We start from the raw sequence: 12,472 nt of genomic DNA, 5'->3' as shown, positions 1-12,472 counted from the left end.
CCTTGTATGTGTGTGAGCACACCTGAAAATCTGTGTGTGTATGCTGCTGTGTGTGCCTATGTGCGTGTGTGTATTCATCTCTGTGTTTGTGCGTACAGATATGTGCATATGCATGCACGTGTGTGTGTGTGTGTGTGTATGTGTGTGTTGGGCAAGAGTGACAGTTTGTGAATTTCAACTTGGTGAAGTGGGAAAGTGAAGGATGTAGAACTGGATTCAAGGACACACCTGCTCATGTTATCACAGGCAACTCTTGCTTTTCTCTGAGTCCCTACTTTCTTATATATAAAATGAGATTTATGATGTCAAATCTGGATACCACTTGTGGGGTGGGTAGTGTGAGAGTTCTAGGGGGAAGCTTTGTAAAGTGTCAAGGATCATGCAAATGTCCTTCGTTCATTCATTCATTCATCTGAGACATACTTTTTGAGCTTTTCCTACTGGGACCCTTGTTCTGAGGAATATACTTTTACTTGGGATAAATGAAGACACAGGCACCTAAGATACTGTACAGAGCCTGGAGGAGCACCCAGGAGAGCACTGAACCCAGTGAGAGGAGGAGGAGACCCCTTAGAGGTCAAGGTTGGAAGTAGGGGAGAGGGCATGTGTGAGGGACTGATATTGCAGACAGATGGAGGCAAGAGGCCTGGGTTAAAATCCCTTTAGGCAGAAGAGCAGAGGGACAAAGGCGTGGATGTGAGAGTGTAATCTCTCCGATTTACCAGGGAGTCGGTCTCAAGGGGCTCGGCACCGTGCGGCGCAGGTCCACTGCCTGCCCTCCTACTAGGCACAGTCAGGCAGTGTTTACTCTCCAGTGGTCATTCTTTGATTCACTCTTGAATGTAACAAGCATTTATTAAGCCCCTACCCTGCTGTCCCAGTTGCAGGCTTTGGGGATGCAGGAGCAGGCCGACCTGATGGAGCCCAGAGCTGTGCAGGGCCCCTCTCAGCAGCCTTCCCTGCAGGTGCACCTTCCAGGCACAGGCTGGCTGGGAGGGTTCTCCCGGAACAATGTCACTGTGGAGTTTTATGCTGTTTTATCCCCTTCCAGGGGAACGTCTGCCAATGGCTTTTACGATGCTGAATAAAAAGCCTCTTTTTTTTCCTTTAGATATTTTTATTTCACCTTTAAAGGATGTACAGTAAGGGTGAGAACATCTCGATGAAATCTCCGCAGTAAATAACTCTTGGATCCCTTTCTTATGCAAGCAGGAGGACAAAAGGACAAGGCATGCTGGGAGTGGCCTCCTCGCCTTCCTCATCCTCGAGGGGCTTGGGCTCAGTGAAACCACAAGTAGGTGGTGAGGGTCTGCCCCTGCTCTAGAGGAGGGGTGGCAGAACCTCTCTTTGGCCCCTAGGGTCCTTCTCCCTCCTCCGTGGGAAGGGGTAAAGTGTGGTTGGCCACCTCTGGTGTGTGCCACACACTGTGCCAAGCATTTACCTTGGTGTGAGAGGGTTAAGTGGTCACAGCTAGATCTGGTCTGCTTGGATTTGGCTCCTGCCTTACCTGCTTGCTAACTGTGAGACCCCGGCCGAGTGATTTTCTATCTCTGTGCTGAGTGGTCTGCCAACATCAGCTGGTGGGACAGCAGAGGACAGTGGGGCTGAAGGAGAAGTCCCTTCTTGGCATGCAATTCCCCAAAACTTCTACTCTTGAGGAGTCGCTTTGGGATTTACTCTGGGAGCTAGAAGGCAAGCCCGGAAGGGGGAATGACTTCCCCAAGGCCAGCATTGCCCCAGCACAGAGCTAGGGTCTGTGCTCCTCCGTCTGTCCTGACTCCTGGTCCCAGGCTCCTTCTTCCCTGAGGGACCCCTATCGGATGTGGATGCACCTGTTGGGGGGCCTCAGACTGGAGAGCTTTCCCCTCACTTCCAGACTCAGGGCAGTGTGGCAGGGGAGGGGCCCATGGTGGTACCTAGTGCACCCTCAGACATGTAACTCAAAGCTGGGGTGTCCTGTATGTTGTTGTGGGGGTGCGGGGAGGCGGCCAGGGCTCTGGGGTCAGTGATGACACATGCCTGTGTGGTCTGCTGGACTGAGAGGCACCAAAGGCTGTTGTTAATGAAACTGTCAGCTGGGTCACTGGTTACTGGGGAGCAGACTGGGCATAAAACCATCAATTTAAACAGAATATGAGTCAGAGGCTTGGGTGGGGTGAGGGCCTGGAATCATCAGGGCAGTCCTGTAGGAGCTCTGTGGGGAGACCATGGCACCACAGACAGGCTCAGCTCTGGTGGCCCGAACCCTCCCCCTTGCCTCTGCTGCAGGGGCCCCCCATGCTGTTTGGGTCTGGTCTTGGCCTTGGCATTGTGCCCAGAACTGAGCCAGTGCTGGGGGCAGAGGTAGGAGACGCATCCCTACCAACAAGGAGCTCGGTCCTAAGGGGGAGACAGAAGCTGGAGTAGTCCATGGTTGTGGCTGTGAGAAAACAGCAGAAGAGGGCTGACTTTGGAACTTGACTGACTGTCTAGCTTGTGGTCTTGGCTTAGCTCCCTCCTAGCCTTAGGGCCTCGGGTAAGTCACCTAGCCTGGTGGTGCCTCTGTTTTCTCATCTGTAAAATGGGGTGGGCTCGCATAGATTTGTGACTATTGTTGCCGTGTAACAAGCATCCCCAAAACTCAGGGTACAAACAAGCACCACGCTATTGTGTGTTGAGAGATTCTGTGGTCAGCAATTTTGATAGGGTGCAGTAGAGATGGACTGCTCCACAATGTCTGGGGCCTCTGCTGGAAGATGTCATTGTTTAGGGGCGATGAGCATGCTGGGGGCTTCTCTCTCATATATGACTCCAAGGCTGGGCTCAAGTGGGGACTGCAGAGCAGGGCTTGGACTTGGACTTAAACTTCTTCCCATGTGGTGGCTGCTGAGAGGGAGCCTCCTGAGAGAAAGTGCCTGGACAGCAAGAGTCCAAGGTGGAAACTGTGTGGTCTTCCGTGACCCAGCCGGGGAAGGCACCCAGTGTCACTTCTGCTGCACTCTGTTGGTTGGCAGTCACAAAACCACCTAGGTTTAAGGAATGGGGTGGTAGGGGTGCATTGTCAAAACTGACATGCTACTCATAGTGCTGGGTGATTACATTAAATGAGACACATGTAGTGGGTTTAGGATAATGCCTATAAGCATCCAGGACATATTAAGTATTAGAATTAGTGCTCTCATGGGGAGGAGGTGGTAAGGAAAGGCGTCAGAGTCAAGGTGGTGTCCTAACAGGGCTTTGAAGGATGAATATGAGTTTGCTGTGTACCCTAGTGAACGCAATTATTCATGTGGAGGAGACAACTTAGGCAAAGTGAAAGAAGGCTTGAGACAATGCTGTATTCAGGGAAACATGAGTAATTTGGCATTGAGAGGCTTTGAAGGCAAGGAAGAGCGGCCAAAGATATGCTTGAAGGGCGGCAGGCTAACAGGAGCCAACACAGCGTCTTGTGGGCCTGACTGAGAAGTCTGGGTTTTGTCTAGAGGGTGTCAGCGAGCCATGGAAGGTTTCAAGCAGGGAAGTGACATGGCCAGGTTTGTCAGAAAGATTATTCTGGCAGCCTTGTAGGGCATGGGTTGGCAGGGTAAAAGCTGATGCTGGGGACCAGTGAGAAGGCCGTTGCAGAAAGAGACGAAGAGGTTCTGACCTAAGTGGGTAACCACGAGGACGAACGGAGCCAGAAGGATGCAGTGCCACTTGAGACATAACATGAGCTAGATTAGGGGTAACTGGAGGTGGGAGGAGAGGGAGCGGCCTGCCTGGGGGTGGATCTGTGTGTGGCAGGAGGGTCAGGCTGGATTTGGGTGGGTAATATTGACCTTGCCCCTAAGGGGGGCCAGGGCACCAGGACAACATGCAGCCTCCTCAGCTAGGCCTGATCCTGCTACTGCCTCCCTGGAGGATGCCTTCAGCTTACCTCTGAATCCTTCCAGATCGACTCGGGCCATACCACTTGGGGTCCAGCTGGCTGTGGAGGTGAGGGAGAAAGAGAAGTCGAGGATACCCCCTCTTGAGGGCAAGGGCATTATCTTTTCCCTCCTGTGTCCAAAGTTTGGGAAGCCCTTCCTGAGAACAAGAAGTCTCTCTTCTTCTTCTTCTTCTTCTTCTTTTTTTTTTTTTTTTTAAGATTTTATTTATTTATTTGACAGATAGAGATCACAAGTAGGCAGAGAGGCCGGCAGAGAGAGAGGAGGAAGCAGGCTCCCTGCTGAGCAGAGAGCCTGATATGGGGCTCGATCCCAGGACCCTGGGATCATGACCCCAGCCAAAGGCAGAGGCTTTAACCCACTGAGCCACCCAGGCGCCCCAGGAGTCTCTCTTCTTAGAGCCTTGTCCCAGGCTGAGTTCAAGAGTGTCGGTGACTTTGGCTGGGAGTGGCTCTGGCTCAGAATGGCAGAGTTCCAGAGTACTGGAAAGGAAGAGTCCTGGGAGGAAGCCCTAGGTCTGGCACTAGACAGGACCGTGTTTTATCTGTGGCTCTGCTTCTTCTTGGCTGTATGGACAGGGCACCATGTAGGACGGAGGCCATGTCCTCACCTTCCTCACAGGATTGATAAGGGGTCTAAATGGGACCGCAGATGGGAACAATGGGTGGGTGGGGGGAAATATATATATATATATATATATATATGCACATACACATATACATACATACATACATATACTACTGACCCTTGAACAGCATGAGTTTGAACTGTGAGTCCACTTATATGTGCATTTTTTGCAATAAAGGCAGTACAGTGTTGTAAATGTATTTTGTTTCTTGTGATTTCAACATTTTCTTTTCCCTCATTTACATTGTTGTAAGAATAGAGTATATAATATGTATAACATGCAAAATATGGGTTAATTATTTGTCTATGTTCTCAGTAAGGGTTCCAGTCCACAACAGGCTATTAGTAGTTAAATTCTGGGGAGTCCAAGGTTATGCATGGGGAGAGGGGATCAGTGTCGCTAAATCCTGAGTGATTCATGGGTCAACTGTAAATGTGTATACATATGTGTGCATCTCTAGCTATGTATCTATAGCTCTCTCTCTTGCTTATTATGAGGACTCGGCTCACACAGTTACAGAGGCTGAGAAGTCCAAGATCTGCAGGTGGCAAACTGAAGACCTGGGAGCCGACAGTGTGAGCTCCAGACCCGTGTTCAAGCTCAACAGTCAGGCAGAGAGAGTGAATTCTTCCTTACCCTGGCTTTTTGTTCGATTTCAAGCCTGCAACAGATTGGATGAGGCCCACCCACACCGGGGAGGGCAAGCTGCTTTACTCGTTCTATTGATTCCATTTTTAATCTCATCTAGAAATACTCATGCAGACAACTCCCAGGATAATGTTTAACCAAATATCTGGGCACCCCGTGGCCCTGTCAGGCTGACATACAAAATAAGCCTACCCACAAGAGATTGCTAAGGGTTATGCTGCAAACGTGTGGCAGACCCAGAGCAGGGTCTGATCCAGGCAGAGATGGGGGAGGGGAGTGCAGAAAGCAGAGATTTTTTTTCTTTTAAGATTTTATTTATTTATTTGACACAGAGAGATTACAAGTAGGCAGAGAGGCAGGCAGAGAGAGAGAGAGGAAGGGAAGCAGGCTCCCTGCTGAGCAGAGAGCCTGATGCGGGGCTCGATTCCAGGACCCCGAGACCATGACCTGAGCTGAAGGCAGAGGCTTAACCCACTGACCCCTCCAGGTGCCCTGAAAGCAGAGATTTTTGCCAGCATCTCTACCCGATGGCAAGAGGACAGAAATGGCCTTCTCCCCAGAGAGTGCTGCATCTGCAGCCAGGTGGCCTGGGTTCTAGTTCTGGCTCAGCTGCTTTCTAGCGGAGTGACCCTGGGCAGTCCCGTGTTAGGGCCCCAGTTTCCTCCTTTGTGTAGATAAGATGTGTTGTGAATTTATTACTGTTGAATGGCCATGTTGCATGTGACAGGATGATGAGGGAACTGGGGACAAGAGACTACCATCTAGCAGAGAGTGTAGAAGAGGGCTCAAGATGCTGCTGGAGTCCGCCTTCCCCAGCCACCAACTCTGCGTCCTTGCAGGAGGTACTTAATCTCCCTGCACCTGAGTTTCCTTATCAGCAAATGGGGATCCAGTGAGATAATGCATTCTAAGTGCACAGTGTGATATGGAGCTCATGCAGACCTTCCAAGAATATTAGTCATTAGGATTTGTTGAGAGCCTTCCATGTGCCATGCATCTTATTTATTTTATTTACATAAAATCCTAGCTCATCAAATCATCCCAATAGCCCAAGAGGTGGTATGGCAGAGGCAAGACTATGTGTTCCACCGTTTCCTTTTCCTCCAGGACAAGCCGTGGACTACACTTCCCAGCCTGCCCAGCAGTAGGGCCATGTGACCTTGAGCTGGCCAATGGACTGTGGGCAACATAATGCGCTCTGCAGCTTCCTTGGCTGGCCCCTATAAACTGCCTGTGTGAGATGCCATGTGTTCTCTTTTTTCTCCTCAGTTGGTTAGCTGTGGAGGGCCCAAGCAGAGGTTCTCAGAGAAGGTGGTTCTGTTCCCTCTTCTGCTGGGGATGTCCATTTGGCAGTATCTGGAGACATTTTTGGTTGTCAAAAGTTGAGGAAATGCTACTGGTGTCTAGTGGGTAGAGGACAGGGACGTTGCTAAACATTCCAGGATACATAGCACAGCCCCCACTGCAAAGAACGATCTAGCCCTGATGTCAGCAGCACTGAGATTGAGAAACCCTGGTCCAGAGGTCCCAAGTCCCTGGGGTAGTCTAAGAAGAAGAGCCTGGGTTCTTGAATGGCTGTAGGGGGCACAGCTCTCCTTCCCCCAAGGTGTAGATTGCAGGTAAGAAATAGGTCTTTAGGGCGCCTGGGTGGCTCAGTGGGTTAAGCCGCTGCCTTCGGCTCAGGTCATGATCTCAGGGTCCTGGGATCGAGTCCCGCATCGGGCCCTCTGCTCAGCAGGGAGCCTGCTTCCCTCTCTCTTTCTCTCTCTCTCTCTGCCTGCCTCTCCATCTACTTGTGATCTCTCTCTGTCAAATAAATAAATAAAATCTTAAAAAAAAAAAAAAGAAATAGGTCTTTAAACCACAGAGATTTCAGGGATTATTTGTTAGAACAATTGACCTATCCTGACTAATGCATGTGGCCACTGCTATGCCCATCTCATTGATGAGACAACTGAGACGGAAGGTCGCAGAACTTGTAAGTGACAAAATACGGGTTTGAACCCAGGTTTGGCCTGCTCTAAAACCCATGCTTGCTTCAGTGTTCATGCGGCCTCTTTTTGGCTCCTGGTTTCAGGGAGAAGCCTCATCATAATTTCTGTCCCCTCTGTCACATCCTCCCGGGGATTTAGGTGGAGGCAGCCATAGAACAAATCACTAATTTGCTTCCCGGGCTCTTCTGCTCGGAGGCCTCCTGCTTTTGGGTGGAGCACGCTCCCCAGGACAAGCTGGCTGTGCCCTCCTGTCCCAGCCCAGGCAGCCCACGTCGAGTGATCGGTGACACTGGATATCCCCCTAAAAAGGGCTGGTGCCCACCCCCTGCCTGTGTCCCCTGTCCAGTGCGTGGAGACCCGTCCCATCATAGGCCCTGCCTCCTGAGCCATCCCCCACCTGCTCCAGGTTTGAATTTCCGGGCAGGTGTCTGCAGGCGTCTTGGCTCCCTGTTAATTTCCTGACTTGGCTTCCTGAAAGGCCGAGGGCTCCGAGGTGGCTGCCTGGAGTGATGAGGAGATAGAAGTGTCTGCTCTGGCTTCCTGCCTGTCTGTGGGGGCACCGCTGCCCGGCAGCCCGGATGCGGGGCCCTCCCCTCGCAGTGCCGCCACATAGAGAGAGTTCAGGAGCTGGTGAGTCTCTCTGGGGTGGGCTGCAGAGCCTCATCAGGGAGAAACACATGTGTTTCAGCCTCCAAGATACGTGTGTGTGAATGTGTGTGGTGGCGTGTGTACCTCCACTGAAACCCTAAAAGATTGACCTACACCTCTGCCCACTAAGAACTATAGGAGCTGCCAACAGGTCATTCGGCGTAGAGGGTTTTTCTGTGCCCACACAGGTTAGCACCGTTGTAATGCTTTTTAGGCAAGGAGACCCTTCCTTCACAAGGGTGAACTCAAGCCGGGGCGGGAGGTCCTTCCTTTAGTCTACTCCAAGTTCCTCTTGTTGCAGTCTGCGCCCACCATCTTCATGTTGTGGAAAGAGATGACATCTTTTTGCCTCCCTGGTGTCCATGCTGCAAGTACCCGAGAGCAGAAATTGAGCTCCACCTTCAAAATACTTCCCAGATTCTCTTTTGCAGTCCTAGCAAACCCACCTCCCCTTACCTTTTTCCACCGAGAAGGATGACTTCTGGGGACACGCACAGTATGAAAAGTGTGTCTGCGAGTTTCCCTTCCTTTCTGAAATTCTTCTCTCCTGGTGTAAGTCGCCGTGGCTACTGAAAGGCCATAGACTTTGGGAGCCAGGCAGACAGGCATGCCGACTCCGACACGCTCATTTACAAGCTGGGCAACCTTAGCAAAGTTTTCTCTGAGCAAGACTCCATTCCTGTACTTTGCCCTGAGCAAATCCCAGAACACATGCTGGCTAAATGTTTATTTCTTGCCCCTACCTTCCCCCTCTCCTTGTCAGCTCACCAACCCAGGGAATCAGGTACCCATGCTCTCCACGCCACCTCTCTCCTACTTTCTCTCTGGCCCTCAGCTGAGAAGGGATCAGAGGTACTCAGGCCTCCTGCCCAACGTGGGTGCAGGGTAAGCATGGGCCAAGTGTGTTAGGGAAGCTAAGCGGTCACGGTAGACATCCCAGTCATCAGCCATGGGGTGGATGAAAGGGAAAGGAGCTTTCCACCCAGGAGTCACCGAGTCACTCTCCTGGCATCTTCTCTGGGGGCTTTCGTTGGCCCTGATACCTCCTCTCTTAAAGCTGTGGCCACAGTCCTGCCTGTCATCAGGATGTGCTATGGTCTGGGGTCACTCGATTCCCCTATAACAGGATGCCCCAGGTTAGAGTATTGTAGCTGTTTTCCAGATAGGAGACAGACTCAGAATGGGGCCAAGATCTGCTCAACGCTTCCTTGAGTGGGGTGAGACTCAGGTATCCCGACCCGGAGTCCAGTGCTGTCTCCACTGTGCTAGTTAAAGGGGGAGAGCAACTGTGACTCTTACTCCCTGGGAACCGGGTGGTGCAAAGGTCCCTGAACACAGCAGGGGCTTGAGGATATTGTGTAAAGAGTTGCCTTTCTGGACGCCTGCGTGGCTCTGTGGGTTAAATGTCCGACTCTTGATTTTGGCTTAAGGTCATGATCTCGGGTCCTGGGATGGAGCTGTGTTGGTTTCCCTTCTCAGCAGGGAGTCTGTCCCTCTCCCTCTGCTGCTCCCCCTGCTTGTGCTCTCTCTCTCTCTCTCCCAAATAAATAAATTAAATAAAAATGTTTAAGAAAAAAATCAAGAGTTGTCTCTCTTCCTTTTCAGGAGGAGAGAGAAGGTCCAGGCATCCCTGAGCAAAGGAGCTCTCGGGAGGACCACAGCTCATTTTCCTGAAGCCTAAGGTAGCATTAAGTTCTTATATCTGCAAGCAGCCTTTCAAATTGGCTACTGCCACTGCTGTCTGTGTGTTACATAAATCCTCACAGAGACAAGAAGCAACTAGGGAGCGGGTGGGGAGAGAGCGAGCGAGCACAGAGATTCAGGGAGAGGTGGAGAGAGAAAGTGAGAGCTAGAAAGGGAGAGATGGTAAAACACAGAATCATACTCAGATACAGAGACACAAAGATAGGTAGCAGGACAGATGGGTAAACAACAGAGAGACTGAGGAGAAGAGAGAGGAGAGACAAAGCAGGAGACACATGAAGAGCAAGGGTAAGACAGAGGGACACACAGATGTACAGACAGAGGCAGAGAAAGCAGGAAACAGGGAGCGCACGGATGGACAGGCAGGCAGGCAGACAGCCACACACCGAGACACAAAGAGAGGTCAAGGGAGAGAGAAAAAGACATCGAATTAATTAGAAACCCAAAGAGACACAAAGACATAAAACAAGCAAAGGGATCCAGAGAGATGAGCTTTCTTTCTTTTTTTAAAAAATAGATTCTTTATTTATTTGACAGAGAGTGAGAGAACACAAGGAGGTAGAGCAGCAGGCAGAGGGAGAGGGAGAAGCAGACTCCCTGCTGAGCAGAGAGCCTGACATGGGGCTCCATCCCAGGACCCTGGGATCATGATCCGAGCAAAAAACAGATGCTTAACCGACTGAGCCACACAGGTGCTCCGAGATGAGTTTTCTTTTTGCAAAATCTGGGGTTTTAAATTGGTTTGCACATGAAGGGGAAGAGGAAGTGTTTGTTCTTAGAATGATGAAGAAATTGGTTTGGGTGGAGGAGAGTTCAGGGACCAAATGCTCACCTGCATGGAAGTTTCCATGTTCACTCCCACTTGGGCTTTGTAGGAGCTCTGTGAGTCCGGCAGACAGGGATCACTGTCTCCCACATGCAGAAGGCGGGAGACTGGAGAGGCAGGGAGTTCCCGAGGCCCCCGCCCAGTAAAAGCCAGCGGTATTGGCACCTGCATGGGTGGCACCAAGAACTTGCCGCGGGCATCTCTTGGAGTGCTCCCGGGGAGGCTGATGGGTCATGGGGCTGTTCTGGATTCTGTGCCTCGTGCATCTGCTCATGGGTGGGGCTGGAGGGCACTGAAGAATAAGGGCAGATTTGCGATCCATACCGGTATTTTCCGTGGGGGTCGCTGGTGATTGGAAACTTGCCTTCCCCCTCTTGGAAGTCAGAATCCTCCCTCTGGGTAGTGTTGAGCATTGGATGTGCCGAATGAACTGTGTGCTTCCCGTCCACCTAAAATCCCAGCCTTGATTTGACACCTGCCTTTTTCTGAGAGGAAATGTCCAGTGCCTTCAACGGCAACCAGGGACTTTGGGAAGATACTTTCCTTCTTCCCTCCTCTGCTTCCATTCATTTCCCAAATGCTCTTTATGTGCCAAGTGACTGTTGGTTGTCAGTACTGAGGGATTCAGAATGAACAAAACCAGTAAAAAATAAAATAAAATAATAAAAAGGACACCTTGCCTTGCCCCTAAGAACTTTGCATTTTAGAGGGGGTGACAAAAACAAACAAAATTAATTTTTTTTTTATTTATTTGACAGAGAGAGATGACAAGCAGGCAGAGAGGCAGGCACAGAGAGAGGAGGAAGCAGGCTCCCCGCTGAGCAGAGAGCCCGATGTGCGGCTCGATCCCAGGACCCTGAGATCATGACCTGAGCTGAAGGCAGCGGCTTAACCCACTGAGCCACCCAGGCGCCCCACAAAATTAATTTTTAATGATGACTCATGTTATGTAGGAAAAAAATAAAGCACTGAGGGGGAGAGAGGGGGTGTTGGTGGTACAGTTCATAGATGGTGGCTGAGAAGGCCTTACTTGGCAGATGATCTGATTAAGGATCTGGAAGGGGGGAGGGGCATGTGAGTATCTGTGTATGTGCAAAGGCCCTGAGTCAGGAGGCAAGGCGTAGCGAGGAGGCCAGTGTTGCTGGAGCAGAAAGGACTCAGGGGAGAGTGGTAGGTGATTAGAGCAGAAGACCATGAGGCCTAGAGCACGCGGGGCTCTGCAGGTCATGGTCGTGACTGGCTTTTACCCTGAGTGAGACGGAACCATTGGAGGGTTCTGAGCAGAGCAGTGCCCTGACCTGACTTCGATTTTAATGGGATTGCTCTGATGGCTGGATGGGCCTCGTGTGAGGAGGGCAAGAGCTGAAGCAGGGAGACAAATTTTTCCACATTAGCGAGGCTCTGTGAGGCCACAGGATGAAAAGGCACTATTTCTGCTCTCAGAGCGAGTTGTACTTGGTTGAAGGTGTGGGGTTCATGGGGACAGGGGACCTTCACCTCTACGCTGTATGCCCCAGAGAGAAGAAAAGGCTGAACGTGCAGCGCAAGCTTCTGAGTTAGGTGTAGGAGGAAAAAGCAATTGTGTTAAGTATATGGTAGGTATTGAGCACTGTTCCTACCAACGCAATTTAATTTAAATCATCACACCAGCTTATGAGGTATTTTCTCCTCTCTCTAGACAAGGCCCCTGAGGCTCACAGTAGTAGTCAAGGAGCTTGACTGGGCTTCCACAGAAAGGCAGGAGCTTTGCTATCAAATAGAGTCAGTCCACCCGGAAAGGCCTGATTCGTGCGTCTGGGCCGGTGGCCTTACCTGGGCATGCTTGCCCTTGGCCCCACGGCACAGAAGCCTCAGGGCCTCTTGGTTCCTCCCAGCTGCCTCGGCTCCCTCTCTCCCTTCAGGGGAGGCTCAGCATCGTCCTTGAGTGAGTGAGTCGAACTTTTCTCTCCCAGGGAGCTTTGCGCAAGCTGTTTCCATGGAACACTTCTCTCCAACCCTCTTTCGTGGACAAACCTCACCCCACCCCACCGCCCTGTCAGGTCTCAGATACCAAGTTGCCTTCCTGCGGGGCTTCTCCAGGTCCCTGCGTGACTCAGCTTTCCCATCCCGTGCCTTACAC

General features: G+C 51.2%; 1 long non-coding RNA gene across 3 annotated transcripts in view; it reads left to right on the top strand.

Annotated features, from left to right (window-relative positions):
- The window catches only part of LOC116578389, an 85,184-nt gene that overhangs the window by 22,709 nt on the left and 50,003 nt on the right, over nucleotides 1–12,472 (top strand). Inside the window, exon 4 of one of the 3 annotated variants that reach the window (XR_004280858.1) lies at nucleotides 882–912. The exons of the other annotated variants lie outside the window; for them this stretch is intronic. This is a non-coding gene — a long non-coding RNA (uncharacterized LOC116578389). Of the gene's footprint in view, nucleotides 1–881; nucleotides 913–12,472 lie in introns of those variants that run through there. 3 annotated transcript variants of the gene reach the window in all.

The sequence above is a fragment of the Mustela erminea genome, chromosome 18, assembly GCF_009829155.1.
Source record: "Mustela erminea isolate mMusErm1 chromosome 18, mMusErm1.Pri, whole genome shotgun sequence".
Lineage (NCBI taxonomy): Eukaryota > Metazoa > Chordata > Mammalia > Carnivora > Mustelidae > Mustela > Mustela erminea.
Note: the sequence above shows the minus strand (reverse complement) of the source record. Positions and strands in the feature narration are given on the sequence as shown.